Raw genomic sequence first — 10,149 nt, forward strand, 5'->3', positions numbered from 1 at the left:
CTTCTTCTTTCTTTCCTTTCCCCTGTTCATTTAGGAAGAAAAGTCCCTAAGTTCAGCTATTTAAAAGTGACTTCTTGGGGCTTCCCTGGTGGCGCAGTGGTTGAGAGTCCGCCTACCGACGCAGGGGACACGGGTTCGTGCCCCGGTCCGGGAAGATCCCACGTGCCGCGGAGCGGCTAGGCCCGTGAGCCATGGCCGCTGAGCCTGTGCGTCCGGAGCCTGTGCTCCGCAACGGGAGAGGCCACAATGGTGAGAGGCCCGTGTACCGCAAAAAAAATAATAAAAATAAATATGGCACCCGCTCCCTCCAGACACCTGGGAGTTAGGGAGTAAGACCTCCACCCAGATGGTGACCAAGCTCCATCAGATGTCAGGAGCCAGAGCGGGCAGGAAGGGATGCATCGGTCGGCATTTTAATTTATAAATTCCACAGATATGCACTGCAGATCTGTGCCGGAGCTGGTGCTGTCCAAGGCGCTGGGGATAAAGGAAAAAAGAAGAAGAGATGGACAAAGCTCTTGTTCTGACTGAGTTTACATTCGCACATGAAGGGTGACAAAAATGGAGAAAACCGTCACGTAAGGTGGTGATGCTTAACCAAGACAAGTAAGGCAGGAACGAGGTGGGGTAAGTAGGAACGGGGCTTCGTGGTGATGCCACATAAGGATGCTCTGAGACGGACCTGCGGAGGCGGGGACCATGTGACCAGCAGATTTTCCAGTCATTCTGAAGACAGAAACCCTCACTATCTTCATGATTAGTTACACAACTTGTGACACAAGAGAAAATGACTCAAATAACGGCCAAAAATAAAAAAGTTTTTGTTCTGACAAGGATAGATGTGGAACCTATAATTTTTGGTCAATGAAGTGCCACTTTAACAATGCTCAGGTGGCCTGGGGATGGGGGACACGGTAGGGAAGTGTCTGTGGGCTACAAAGGGGCACCCAGAAATTGATGCGGTGATGCAGATGCTCACCATAGGGGCTGTGGTGATGATTTCACAGGTGTCTACCTAAGTCAAAACTGACTGCATTTCACATTATAATCATGTGTAATTCACTGTATGTCTAGTGATCCTCCATGACAAGATAAGAAAACAAAACCCCTTTGGGGGTCACAAGAACTCTTGTCAAACCTGCACCTTCATCAGAGAGCTCGAACGACGTTCGTTACGGGGTACCATCTGCTATAGGTTTTAGACGCACTTGATGAGCACACTGAATATACGGCAAGATGATTTTGCGGGGTAGGGGATGTTTAGGGTGTTATGAAAATTTAACTTCACACACAGGTATGGTATAGGATTCAAAAAGGTTTTTTATAAATTAAACCAGCAAAGTTGTAACCAAATTCCCAGGGAGGGCAGAGCCCATAAGACGGTATCACTGAGCAGAGAAATCATTCTTTCTTTTCAGCTAAAAGCTACTGACAGGGACTTCCCTGGCGGTCCAGTGGCTAGGACTCTGCGCTTCCACTGCAGGGGGCGTAGGTTCCATACCTGGTCAGGGAACTAAGATCCTGCAAGCTGCAGTGCGGCCTAAATAAATAACTAAATAAAGCTACTTTTTGGAATCACTATTTTAGGCAGGCAGACGTTTTGATATCTAAGGGTAGGCATTCTATCAAAGCTCATAAATATATAGAAACAAGCAGCGGGAAGGTTATGAAAAAGATCATAACAAGAGCTGGTAAGGATGCTGACGACCCAGAACCCTCAAGCGCTGTTTGTGGGGATCTAAAATAGTGCAGCTGCCTTGGAGAACAGTCTGGCATTAATCTGCTCGAGCTGCCATAGCAAATACCATTAGTCGAGTGGTTTAAACCACCGACACTATTTCCCACAGTTATGGGGCTGAATGTCTAAGATCAGGGCGCTGGCATAGCTGGCCACCTTCTCACTGTGACCTCACGTGATGGAGAGAGGGGCTCTGGTGCATCTTCCTCTCTTTTAAGGACACTAATCTCATCATGGGGGTCCCACTCTCATGACCTCATGTAACCCTAATTAATCACCTCCTAAAAGCCTCACCTCCTAACACCATCCCATTGGGGGTCAGAGCTTTGGCATATAAATCTTGGGGAGGACACAGCAAAAAGCAGGCAGGTCTTAGACCTTATAAAGTCAGACATACAATTCCTATGCAGCTCGGGAATTTCACTCTCAGGTATTTACCCCAAATAAAGGAAGATTCCCTTCCACAGAAAGACTTGTACCCAAATGTCATACAGCGGCTTGATTTTTTTGTCACCCCAAACTGGGAATGACCAAAACGCCCATCAGTGGGAAAATGCACCTAGCAACTGTGACATAGCCATGCGCTGTGGTAGAGTGAGACTCATCCATGAAAAGCACTGAGCTACCCGGATACTCAAGGACGTGGACCAATCTCAAAAACACGCTGAGCTGAAAGAAAGCCAGACAACAGAATTCATACCGTGGGCTTCCCTCTCTAGGAAACTTGGGAGATGGTGCGTCTCATCGACAGGGGCCGGGGTGTCCCCTGGCTGAGGGAGGCACAGGGAATCCAGAGGGAAGCGTTCCACATCGTGCTTGTGACACGGGTTTGTCCACGTGCTAAACCTCGCGAGACTGCAGTTAGGAAGTTCAAGTCATCCCCCCGTCCGGCAGGTTTTCCAGAAGACCTTAGAGCTGTTACCTAGGAGAGGTTGAATTAGGAGAGATGTGACTGCCCCTCCTCACTCACCGCCCTCCGCCCCAGGATTAGAAAAGGAGATCCCAGCCCTGGTAGATGTTTGTGCCGCCCTCAGCCATGGGGTCCCCGGCTGCCCCGAACTTTTAGGACCGCACAGGGTCATGCGGGCTGGGAAAGACCCCGTGCGCAGTGTCACCACGCAGAGTACTAACCCCACGGGCTGGCTGGTCCCCGGGACCCTGAGGGCTGCATCGCCCTGAAAGCTCAGGGGTGGGACGCCTTGAGGGCACCCTGGGGGAGAGACAGGCCCTCCCCCTGCAGGATGGCGCCCTCCCCCTGCAGGGTGGCCTGTGGGTCAGGGAGCGAGTCAACGAGTCCACGTGCCGTTTCCCCCTCTGACCTGGCCGCCCACGATGGACCGGGGTCCCTGGCGTGGACCCCAGAGGCGGCAGACTCCACCCACGGCCGGGGTCTGTCCCCTGTGTCTCAATGAGAGGGGGGGCCTCCCCGGGACCCTCAGGTCCTGCAGGTCAGCCACTGCCCGCTGGGGACTCCACTGAGAAAGACAGAGACAGAGAGACAGCTCCGGAAACAGTGCGAGTTGGCGGTGACTCAGTTTGTACTGCGGTCTGTCCGCAAATGACATTTCCTGAACTGTCACTATTCTGTGTTCCTTCTGTGTTTCATCACCTAAAAGAGAGAGTCTGCTGAGACACGGTTTTCCTTCCAAAGACCCTAATACACTTTGGAGATATTCGCCTTTTGTTTTTCTGCTGTTCCCCTAGCCTCTCCCCCTTGGGCCTTTAATATTATTATTCGCCTCATTTTACTAACAGACAAGTTTTTCAGCAGTTTCGCTTTTCGGAGACGCTCAGCGCAAGGCACGGAGGTCCCATGGACCCCTCTCCCACCCTCTCCCAGTTTCCCCTGTTACCCTCCTCTTATGGGATATCCTGCACTGGGTGGTGCATCTGTTACCATGGATAGGTTAATACTGATAACATTGGTCTTAGCCAACAAGTAGTGTAGCCACGCAGAACCGGTTCCCTGTCTGAACCAGGGCTTCCAAAGCCCCAGAGCCCACTTTTCAATTTCTTTTTTTCCGCATATAAGACAGAGAAGTTGCAGTTGCCATGGGGAGAGGATTGGGCTCCAGACTCTACCCTCATCCCCGCTTTCCTTACCCTCCTTCCTGCACCCCCAACCCATCTATGAATTTCTTTTTCTGTTTCAGCAAGAAGTGGGACCCTTTATTAATGAACTCAGCCGTGTTCCTTCCTTAGGGGGTTTTACAGCCATCTGGTGTTTTGTGGTTTGTGGGCAGTGACTGTGCTGGTCACAGAGCACGGTCCATCTGTCTGGTCTGGGCGGCCGGGCTGGACTTCAGAATTTGAGCTGGCGGGGGGGGGGAAGGGGCTTCTGGATTTGCTCCCTGAGTCCAGGTGGGTGGTCATGGGTCCCTGGTCCTGGACACCCTCCCACCGTGTGAGATGCCCTGGCAGGTCTTGTCTTGTAGGGCTGGACCCCTGCGTCCCTGTGGGGGGGTGATGTCTGGCCCCTCCTCCTGTGGGTGGTCTTCCTGTAGCACCCCAGCGTCTCCATCCCAGGGAGGCATCAGCCCCCAGAGCACTGGGGTCCCCGGTACAGCCCTGAGGTGCAATCAGTGTGCTGGGGTGAGGCAGGAAAGTGTATCCTCAGGGCTCTGAGAAAGTCAGGAAAATGCTGGTTTTATTCCGGGCTCTTCCCTCCCCACCCCATCCTGGCCCCTCCAGACCCAGTACAGACAAAACTCTCTGCGCAAGCCCCTCCCCTTCCACCCCTCCCCTCCCCAAGCCTCGGGGCTCTGTTCAGGGACTTTGTGGGCCTCCCTGGAATTCCCACAACCCAATGGAGCAAGCACTGTCTTCAATCCCATTTCACAGATGCTGCCCAGAGAGGGCAAGCAGGCTGCCCAAAGTCACACAGCCGTGATGGCATATCCCCTGTGCGCACCTGGGGACTGTTGCCCGGAGTTCCGAGTCTGCACGCAGCGAAACAAAGGAAGCATTGCTCTGTGAGCAGGTATGGCAAACACGCAAAGACCCTGCAGGGCGGGTATGGCCCAGTCACTCAGTGCCTGTGGGGATGTGCAGAGGGGTCCCTAGAACGGGGTGGAGGTCATTTATGACATTGGGGGATCCACATAGCGTGATGCCATAGTGAGCAGATTCTCAGCCTCACGCTGTTGGGGAAATATAATTAACCCCAAGCGTCCTGTGAACCCAGAAAACCTTCCCACAATGACTGGAGGGGAAGAACACATTTTTATCACTGGAGGAGCCCAGCACCAGGAAGGGACGCCCATCACAGGCTGAGACCCGGCAGGGACCGGAAGAGTCCCACCCTCTCGCACAGCCCGGAGGGGACGACCAGCCCCAGCCTTGTTCTCGGGATAAACGATCTCTATTTCCTGAACCAGCAGGTCTTGACAGCCCCGTGGGCCGCGCAGGGTTTGTCCTAAACCCCCCGGTTTATCGGGGCCCCATCTACGTTAACCAGTTGCCTCTCTCCGGAGGAAAAAACCACGCGTCTCCCAGCTTTCTGCCAGTAGGTACGCTTGCAGCTTGGAGCGAGGTTGTACTTGACCTAATGTCGCAGAAGAGAGAGTTTAAACGATCTTTCTTGGCCTCTCACCTTCTGAGGTGGCCCACACTCTGTCTGTGGTGTGTGTTTCTCCTAAATAGAGAAAAACAAATATCATATAATATCACTTATATGTGGGATCTAGAAAAATGGTACAGATGAACTTATTTGCAAAGTAAAAACAGAGTCACAAGATGTAGAGAACAAACGTATGGTTACCAAGGCGGGGTGGGGGGGGGCGGGATGAACTGGGTGATTGGGATGGACATCTATACACACTACTGTGTATAGAATAGGTAACTAGGGGCTTCCCTGGTGGCGCAGTGGTTGAGAGTCCGCCTGCCGATGCAGGGTACATGGGTTCGTGCCCCGGTCCGGGAAGATCCCACATGCTGTGGAGCGGCTGGGCCCGTGAGCCATGGCCGCTGAGCCTGCGCGTCCGGAGCCTGTGCTCCGCAACGGGAGAGGCCACAGCAGTGAGAGGCCCGCGTACCGCAAAAAAAAAGGTAACTAAGGAGAACCTGCTGTACAGGCACAGGGAACTCTACTCAGTGCTCTGGGGTGACCCGAATGGGAAGGACATCCAAACAAGAGGGGACAGGTGTATAGGTATAACTGATACACTTGGCTGCACAGTAGAAACTCACACAACAATGTAAAGCAACTCTAGTCCAGTAAAAATTAATTTTAAAGATAAATAAAATTCTTTTCCTTAATGTTAATTTGTGTTTTTCCTTACAATTCTCAGTTACCTGGCCTTCACCTCAAAGAGGACATGCACTGGGGTTACCGGACAAACGCTGGCCTGTGTTTGGAGGGCCTGTGAGCTAAGAATAAATTGTTACATTTTTAAAGGGTTGTTAACAACAAAAAAAGAGAGACCGGATCTGGTTGACAGATGCGCGTGGCCTGCGGAGGCTTAAGTGTCTGGTTTTCACAGGAGCGAACGTTTGCGGACGCTTGGGGGAAGTGGATGGAGGTAGGGCTGTGGGTGCAGGTTGGGGGCACTTTAGGGCAGGGCTGGGGGTTGGGGGTGCACAGTCGGAAAGGAGCCTCTTTAGAGGGGCGAGTGGGAAGATCTCTGTTCCTTCCAAAGCGGTAAGTCCACCTTCTGACCCCCCAGAACCTCAGAATGTGACTTAATTTGGAAACAGGGACTCTGCAGAGGTGATGCAGGGAAGGGTCTGAGATGAGGTCCTCCTGGAGGAGGGTGGCCCTACATCCAATGACAGGGTCCTTCTAAGACACAGAAGAGGAGAGACACAGAGGAGAAGCCATGTGAAGATAGAGGCAGAAACGGGAGGGACGCGGCCACGAGCCCAGGGACGCCCGGAGCCCCCAGAAGCTGGAAGGGGCGGGAAGGACCCTCCCCTGGAGCCTCTGGAGGGACCGCGGCCCTGGGACACCTTGACCTCAGACGTCTGGTCCCCAGGACTGGGGGAGGATGGACGCCTGTGGTGTTTCGCCCCCGGGTCTGCGGTCATTTGCCGCTGCCAACCCAGGACACTGTCCATGCTTCCCCCCACCCCGGCCCTCCCGCCTGTACATCCAGACTCAGATTCTCCTCCAAAGGTCCCCATTTCCCCCCCACCCAGCCATCACTGCCCTTGCTCCCTGATCCCTGGCAGCATCTGGAGACCCCTTGCCCTGCCTATGCACGTGAAGACACCCGGAATCCCCTCTCCGGCCTCCACGAAAGTCAGCGCTTGCCCAACTTTAGTTTTTCCTGGGAGAACCCTTTCCCCCCAGCACGGGGCTGAGAGCTCACCCTCAACTACAAGGTGTTTCTGAGTCCAAGCGCGCTCTGCCTGAAAACGAGGTACGACTTTATTTGTAAAGCCGGCAGCCTGAAAAGATGGCAGACGAGTGTCTCAAAAAGACCATCTTATCGGGGTTTGGATGCCAGTTTCTTTTATAGCACAGAGAGGGGGAGGAGATGAGGAAGTAAAGTAAAAAGGCCGTAAGCTTTGCAAATATCCCCTGGAATGGCCAGCCTCGGGGAGGGGGTGCGTTCATTTCTTCTTTCTTGCAGCCAGCCGCAGGTGGGCAGGGTCCGGATGCTTCCCTGAACAAAGACACTTCGGTTTAACATCCAGGCAGAGCGGCAGGGTTCCCCGAGGCAGACCACTGTGTATAGACAGTATCCTTTTCGTGAACAAAAGCAGCGGGAAGCAAGGGTTAAAGTGAAAGAAACAGATCCAACGTGGAGTCAGAATTGGCTCGTCCCTGTTACACCTTCACAAGACTTCGTCGACCACGTGACTGCACAGGAGCCACCTGGGCGCGTGAGCTGGATGCTGATAGACACCTCAGCCCAGGTGTGTGATGGATGCTTCTCCCCAGAAGCAGGTGGAGGTAGGGCCCCTGTTGTCAAGGTAAAGAAGCTCCAAGGAGCATGGGCTGCAAAGACAATCATGGCAACCATGACTGGGGCCCAGTCCCCGCCATCCCCAGTGGCACATCCCATGGCCTCTGCCGTGGTCCCCAGCCCCTGCCGTGGCCCCCAGCCCAGGTGGAGCAGAAGGAGGGTCAGGATGGACAGAGGGGAGGTGGGCCTTGGGCACTGCAGCCCATAGGGAAGGCTGCCCTGTGATTAAAATACAGCATCATTGCCAAAAAAAAAAAAAGACTTTCCTGAAAGTCCAGTGCAGGGGGCATGGGTTTGATCTCTGGTTGGGGAAGATCCCACATGCCATGCAGTATGGCCAATAAAATTTTAAAAAATAAAATAAAATAAAATGCAGCATCATCACCAGATGATTGGTTGAAGGAGATGTGGTGTATACATACAGGGGAATATACTGGGAAACCAAAAAATTCAAGTGACTCACTTTATGGAACTACTCGATTTATTGCGATGGTCTGGAACCAAATCCACAGCACCTCCAAGGTCTGCCTGTTTACCTGTATGGACAGGTATTCTCTATTTTAAATAAGTTGAAATCTGGGTGTTCACAGCAACACACTTCTCACATGGCCCCAGCATCTTCACCTTGACTAAGTTTGTGTGGCCTTGGTGAAAATGATTTCTAGCTTGAAGTCCCCATAAGAGGGCAGAGCTGGACCAGTCTCCCAGGAGCCCTTGACAATCAGGGCGCTTCGTGTGCATGACCCAGGGAGGGGGCTTTGCAGAGACCAATCAATCAGAGAGAGAGAAGTTTGTGAGGGTTCCTGATCTTCCGGATGACGATTTCACCAACTCTTTCTCATGGTGTTATTTCGGGGCCACTGAAAACATCTCCTGAACAACAACAAAAAATGTGTCCAGCCCCTCATCCCCCTGAATTTAAATTCCTTTAACGGGGACTTAGAATAAAATGCGCCTGTCTGGGAGGCGTTTTGCAAATTCATACTAAAGTGGTAATGACTGATATGGATCTGCTCATAAATGCAGGAAGTCAAGATGTTAAGAAAGAATGGAGAAGAAGAGTGGAATAGAAAGAATCCTAAAAATAAAATGTCTCTAGTTCACCATGTCCTCTGCATGGCCCTGTACCCACTGTTTGCTGTTGGGTAGCTGTTACCAGAAGTTGTTTTTTTTCTGTTCATAGAATTTTTTTTCCCCATCTGGACCACTCTAGGGCAAAATTTCAAAGCGGAAGGAAATTTCGAGTTCCTTTGTCCCCTCTCAACCCGGTGTGTGCCCTGATGCTGTTGCTACACTCCCACTGCACAGATATCCCCTCCTCTACCCTGGCCCTCGGATGGGCAGACGGACGTCTGGTCATTGGGGAGGGCAGTCTAGTCTCTCAGGCTTCTGGGCGCACTTCCTTTCTGATGACAGGTCTTGACCTGAAGGAATGGCCCATAGGATGGGACCTGGGGCACTTGGGAGTGAGGGGGTGATGCACTGGAGAAATAAAGGAGAGGTGAGTTTCCCGGCTCACGTGCTTGATCTTACAGGCGGGTAGGTGGATGGGAACATCAGCAGTGCTTCTCCTCGTGAAGTGGGGGTGAGCTGCAGCCCCCTGGTACCGGATCTGAGGTCACCTTGACCATCCAGGAGATTTGGGAGCTGCTGTCAAGCCCTTGGTAGCTGCACTGGGAACCTTTACTCCACAAGAATCTGCGAATGCTTGAAATCAGGACTTTTTTTTCCCTCGGTGAACCAATTTAGGGGGACTCCATGCCTCTGAAGTCATGTGCAGGAGCTGGGAGGTCGCTTCAGGACGTGGACATGCAATTTTTTTCCCTGGGGTTTTGTCAGGAGCAAATGCCGTGGGAGGGGACAGGTGCTGGGGGTACAGTTGTTGGGGGTAGGTGTCCATCTTCCTGGTGGGCAGTCTCCAGGAAGAGCACAGGGACCCACCGGAGCCTGGACGGCCCCATGTGAGGACATGTCGCAGTGTCCACCTGCTGTAAATATTCCTGTGGTGGTCAGTTCGTGTGTCCGGATGTCCAGGTGACAGCCCCACTCATTCAAACACTTACCTGGGGGTGGCTGGGAAGGTGTTTGCTAGGTGTGACTCAAGTCCACAACCAGCTGACTTGAAGTAAAGAGAAGATGCGCCATATGGTGGCGGGCCTCATCTAATCAGGTGACGGTCTTAACAGCAAACGCCGAGGTTTCCCAGAGAAGAAGGAATTCTGACTCATGATGGCAGCGTCAGCTCCTGTCTGAAATTCCAGCCCAAAAGAAGGACTAAAGTCCTTCTTTTAGAACCCCGTGGAGAGGGTTCATGCCAAAGTGAGATCATCCCTGGGACATGCTTCAGAGTTCCCCATCAGGCCATGGCTCTCCTTGGATACCACATTTCCTAGGATCCTTCCCTGGCAGCCCCTCCAAGGCCACACACGGCCCTGTCTCCCCTCTGCCCCCGGAACATGTCACTCACACGCTGTCCACGGCTTTCCCTGCTGTCCAGTGGTC

The sequence above is a fragment of the Mesoplodon bidens genome (assembly GCF_964165515.1).
Source record: "Mesoplodon bidens genome assembly, chromosome: X".
Taxonomy (NCBI): domain Eukaryota; kingdom Metazoa; phylum Chordata; class Mammalia; order Artiodactyla; family Ziphiidae; genus Mesoplodon; species Mesoplodon bidens.